The sequence below is a fragment of the Dermochelys coriacea genome, chromosome 12 (assembly GCF_009764565.3).
Source record: "Dermochelys coriacea isolate rDerCor1 chromosome 12, rDerCor1.pri.v4, whole genome shotgun sequence".
Taxonomy (NCBI): domain Eukaryota; kingdom Metazoa; phylum Chordata; order Testudines; family Dermochelyidae; genus Dermochelys; species Dermochelys coriacea.
Window position 1 is genome coordinate 27,244,362 of NC_050079.1, and position 6,000 is coordinate 27,250,361.

Genomic DNA, 6,000 nt, shown 5'->3' on the forward strand with positions numbered 1-6,000 from the left:
ATCAATGCTGGCTTGGCTGTGTGCCTACACAGAGTGAACTGAAGGATCAGAATTTTTGTGCTTAGCTCTAGACACCCAAGTTTAAATCCATTGGCTATACATTTAAGTAGTGAACAACACTACTTGTTGGTAGAGAAAAGTCTAATGTTATTTCATAGAGGTTATGGAGTAGCATGCAGTATGAGACTAAGAAAATCTGCATTGCAATAATAGGAGCTAGAAACACAGCAAAAGATGTGTAAAGATTTAGTAGATGATGCAAAGTAAACCTTAATCTGTTAGGATCCAAATTGCATCAGATCTTCTACAGTCTGTCACGCAAGCAGGGAAAGGTCAGAAAGAGCCTCCTTGTGCACGAAAAATATACAATTGCAGTCTACAGTTTAAGGACTATTCCCACAAGCTTTCACTGGACAAGGCACAACCTGAGCCTAGGAGCAGAATTTGGCCCTAAAGTAACTAATTAGGAAATGTTAAAAGGGTAAAGGAAAAACAAAACAACTTGGAATCGGGTTTTTGGTTTTAATTGTCTAGCCAAAGAGGCTGAGTAGCACTGCAGTGAAATCAACAAAGGAGTCTAAAAGCCTGGGCTTGTGCCCACGATGCCGAGGAAAAACAGTGTGTGACCCTGTATAATGAAATCTGCAGCTTAAGAAGTGGAGACTGTTGGCTCCATAAAATCTGATGTGCTCAGAGTAGCAAATATTAATGCCAAACTTAGAATTTTATACATTGGGATCTTTCAATTCAAATTATTTATCTGGATTCAGTGAGGTGGTGAGGATTTTTTTTGTGTTTTTGCATGTGTGCAGAAGTATGATTTGTCACTGAACTTTTTATATGTTATAATAATTCTTCAAAGTCTATAACACAATAATTAGATGCATTCTGTGTATGACAGACTTCTCAGTTTATTGTTATGTCAGACAAAAAACACACACATTCATAATGTTATTGCATGCCCTCTGGCATTATTTATATCCTAAAAATTTGAAAGGAATTGTGTTACTGGAAAATGTCTGATAATGGTGTATCTCAAACCTATATCTACATTTAGGTAATTTTCTTTTCAGTGGTTTAAACTTTAATACTCCAAGAGATATAAAGTGCAAATGTATCAAAATATTGCACAGGCTTCTTTGGTGCAAAAATTAGGAGGAATAAAATCTATTTTCTGTAGATTTCCTGTGTCCTGAGTTAAAATGTACTCATATGAGTAATCCTATTGATTTCACTTTATGACCTCTCTAATTTGTTATGCAGTAAGGGAGCCCTGCAAAAAATGAGGGGAGATCTCACTCCTCAGTGTTTGCTTGAATTATCTGCAAGCTTTTAGGCCCTAATCCTGCAATCATATATGCGCGTGAGTAACTTTCTAGATGTGAGTAGTCCCACTGAATTCAATTGTCTTTGTGTAAAATGAATCACACATGTAATAAGTGCTTGCAGAATTAGCTCTGTCTCCTGTAATGTTTCACAGCTGTTTTCTGGAAAAATCTTTAGCCCTCATTGACCTGACGCAGGAATTAAATTGAAATGGATGATCTTTTTAAAAGTAAATATTACTGAGTCATGTTACATTATGGCACACCCAAGAACCCCACAGTTTAAAAACAATCTATTCCATTGAGAATTGTGACCGAAACTTACTAAAACCCTATTAAACGCTGAGGATTTTCAGGCACATAGGAGGCTTTTGTTTCTGTTTATACACACGTCTGCCACCTTTTTAAATTGTTGCTTTTACAATGTGTAGAGTGAAGTGCCCTAGTGTCCTTGTCCACCTTAAAAATAACAGAAACCAGGTGGCTTAAGATCAGAGAGGAAACTCAAAGGATTCCATTGCAAGTGATACATGACAATAAATTAGAAACAACTGGATCCACACAAAAGGCAAATAAAAAACAAAACTTTGACTGGATTTGATATCATAAAATAAACTGATAAGGAATGTATTTGCTTAAGATGAATTTCACAACAAAGAGGTTAATAGAAGAAATTAAAGCTGGCAATCTGGGTTTCACTCCATACTGAACACTCTAAACTTTTAAATAGCATTTCTTAATCTCTCTCATATGAAAAACTTCGGGGATTCAAGCATTGTTCTTGCGGATGGTAAGATTTGTGAAACTAGTTCTTAACCAACTAAAGAAAATATTTCTTTATATTCATTTACATTTCTATACTAAATAATGTAACTGTATGTCAGTGTGTAAGAGATAAAATAGAGTGCTCCATCTTCATGAAAGTTAAACTTCAGATGAATTATCAGTTGCATGTGACATAAGGTTAGCTTCTACTAGCCTTAAACAAGTTCTAACAGAAGGCCAGTTTAAATATGTGTCTCAGTATAAAGGAATGTTCCTGAATTGGATAAGGTCTTTTTGTGCCTTTCTGACCTATTTAAAATTGTAAATGACATTTCTCACGCTACAGTGCTGCCACTGTAAAAAGGAGATGTTTCCACATTGCGGCACACTGGATTGTGCAGGATCCCCTAGGGAGCACATGAAACATGGTTTCAAAATGGCAAGAGGTGTCTTTGAACTGGCCTGTTTCCTTTTTAAAATGTCCAGTTTTTCCTTTTATAAAAAGGCATATTTGTACCTATGCCTCCATGTGTGTATGGTCATAATCTGTTTAAAACAAAACAACACCTTTTAAAAGTGGGAACTCTCTTTTTGATGGTGCAATTTCAGAAATAGCCATTCAGGCCAACTGACAACATTTAGGGGTCAGATTATGCATTGCTTAGAAGGGCAAAACTCCCATGGATGTAATTTTAATATCAGGGCATTTGTCTTCAAGCAGAATTCCCCAAACAGCTGTCTTTTATACACTATTTGTCAAGTAGGAAAAAACCTTTCTTTTTATCCACCTCTGAATTTCTTTCAAACAAAGAAAGTAAACATTTTTAATATAACCCAGAAAATAGAAGGCTGTCTCATGTGAAATGATGAAAACATTGCAACTGCCCTGATCAGAGAACACATACTCCTCAGATCTCATTGCTTCATGCATTTCTGAAAGGTACTCAGATACCACAATGATGGGCAAAGGCACAGCATGATAATCTGAATAGAATATACAAATCAGCTACATTTTCTGGCATCATTGAATGTCTAGTCGCAGTTTACAGATGTTAATATTTTCAGTGATATACTTAGGGAGATTATCATATTCCTGCACTTCCCGTTTCTATTTTGGTCTCTTACTGTGTTATCACTGTTAAGAGTCACTATTGAACAATCAATAATACAGGGACAATGGAATAACTTCTTGGAAATCTAGCCCTGTATATTCCATACTTTCTGATGAGAGAACGGTATAAACTGAAACTAGATAACTTTCAGAGATGTATCCTCTTTCTTGAGAATGGCCAGAAGTAGCTAAATAAATTACAACAAACCCTCTTTAAAGGAGAAGTGTTTTTCTACCATTGAATTCTGCCTGTATCCTGCAAATCTAAATAAATGGTAGGTGTAGGTTTCACTGAAAGAAAAACAGTTGAAAAGTCTGAATCTGATTCACATACCAGTGGGTAGGCTGGAATCCAAGGCTTGAATTTAATATGCCCATGTAAGGCATTTCCTGATCTGCACTTTGTAGACAGAGGAGTGCTGAGGGAGTTAGTCAGCTCTGTAGCCAGAGTGCAAGAGGATTTGAAACCTTTCCTTAATGTAAAACAGATGCTTAACAATAATAACCTGGGGAACGGGGCATTCACTAGGTGCACAGTGGATTTGGCAATCTTACCAGTTACTGGTCCCTTTATCATTCAACAAGCAACAATAAGATGGGAAGTGTGGTACTAGCAACTCTACAGATTCATGGAATAAAGTGCAGGTATAGATAGGCCCTGATTCTACAATAGACTTTGTGACCCCATCATTGAAGTTTCTCCCACATGCATCACATTGGAGGTCTGGGGCCATAGTGTTTGCCAATACAAATTCAGTATTTACCAGTAGTAAAGCTAGGTGATTACCTAACAATATTCTGTGAATATTTACCTGAAGAAAAACTGTAGCAACTGGCATCTCTTTTGTATTTGCTGTCTATGAACTTTCTAGTAAATGAATGTTTGGCTCAAATGTTGACATATCCTGTACATTTTTAGATAAATAGCAAATCGCTCTTATCTGCAGGTTTTGTACAGCCGCTCATCACCATTTTGTGACCTTCCACACACAATAAATTGGCAATAAGGAAGGACTTTGTGGAGTTTCTGGTTCTTCTTCTTTTTCAAGTTATAAATGTTTACAGAAAATGAACCTGAAACTCATAAAGATGAATGTTCATACTGTAAACTTGATCCTGGAAGTTGTTGCTCTAGTCGGGAAACAAACGACGAGTGACAGAAGTGTGCAATCAAAGCTAAATCACACTCCCCAAATTTTGAATATAGACTACTCATAATTAAATTTGTGCAAAAATTCTGTAATCCAAAAATAAACATGGCTAGAACTTATTCATCTAATAACATTCAAGAATGAATATATATATATAATATTAAACTGTAAGCTGCTTGCATATAAGTCACCACACAATGATATTATTACATTCAGTACTGCCAATTTTCACAATTTTATGGTGACTCAAGTGATTTTGGTGTGTCTATTACCTATCTCATGAAAACATGATGAAAAACTACCAAGTTCCGAATTTACCCTTATTAAAAAATGGACACCATTCCCTATTGCAGTCAATGGGAATAAAGCCTGCAAGATGGCTGCCATTTCTCTCCTCTCTGTCTGCATGTGGAAGTAAGGCTGCTTTTAATAAAGTTGGTTGCTACCTCCCAGTGTTTTCAATTAGATTGAAGACATGCCCACAAGCAAAATGACTGCCATTCTATGGTTTGGGGGGAAGACAGGACAACTGTGAGGCTCAGCAGACACCCCGAATACTGTGGAATAATTTTAATTACTATTATTTTGTATTTCTCCATTTGGAGACAGCCACCGGAGGGCCCTGATCTTGCAAACGCACTGCTGCACATGCGTACCTTTACTCACAAAAGTAGTCCCCATCAAAGTCAGTGGTCTACTTTATGTCCTTAAAGTTAAGCGTACATGTAAGTGTTAGCAGGACTGAAACCTAAAAATTCAGTCCTCTAAAAGAGAAATGTTAACTAATACATTTTAGAACTCTTTAAAATGATCTTCACATTATTTTCAGGTAGTATATATGGGAAAGTAACTGTAACAGGGTGGTCTATCCCTTTAAGGGCTAGGGAATCTGGCTGTAGTCAGCACTTTTCAATTTATCAGACCCAGCTGGGAAGGGGTCAGGTGAATTCCTATAAAAGGCTGAGAGCATGTTCAGGTCAGAATGATCTGGACTAGTGCAGTTGGCTCTGAAGCAGGAGCATTGAAAGAGGCAAAGGGAAAAGCCTCTGGGTGCTGTAGCCCAGGGTGGGTGGAGAAAGTTTTCTGTGGTGGATGTTTTTGCCCAACTTCTATACTGGAAGGATAAAAATGTTCCTTCCTGGGCTGAGGGAAATGAGGTGAACAGCCCACGTATGGTGGATGATGTGAGCAGGCAATTGGCCTGGAAACTGAGGCAGCAGCGGAGCTGAAAACAGATGAGGTTTGTGGCGCTGCAGAATTAGTTTGAAATGTTTTCTCTTTGGTTTGTTGAGAGGAGAACACCCGTAAAATATGAGGTTAGGTTTAAAGTAATAAAACCGAGTCGCTTTCAATATTGCTAAACCTGTATAGGGGGAAAAATGACTTGTGGGAGCTCCAAACTATTTGTTTCAAGATCAAAAAGAAAAAGAGGATGCCCTGTGTGTTTGTGAGGGATGAGAGCTTGTTGGCAAGTCTGATTTAGTGCACGGTACAAACACATTTCCATGCTTCTCTTCTCACTTTACTTAACCCCAATGAGTGAGATGATCAGATATTTAGTTAATTTTACTTGGTTGCTCAATTGCTGTAAGGAAATAGCCAGCAAGATGGGAGACCAGCTGAACTGTGTCACAGATGGACAGTCAGT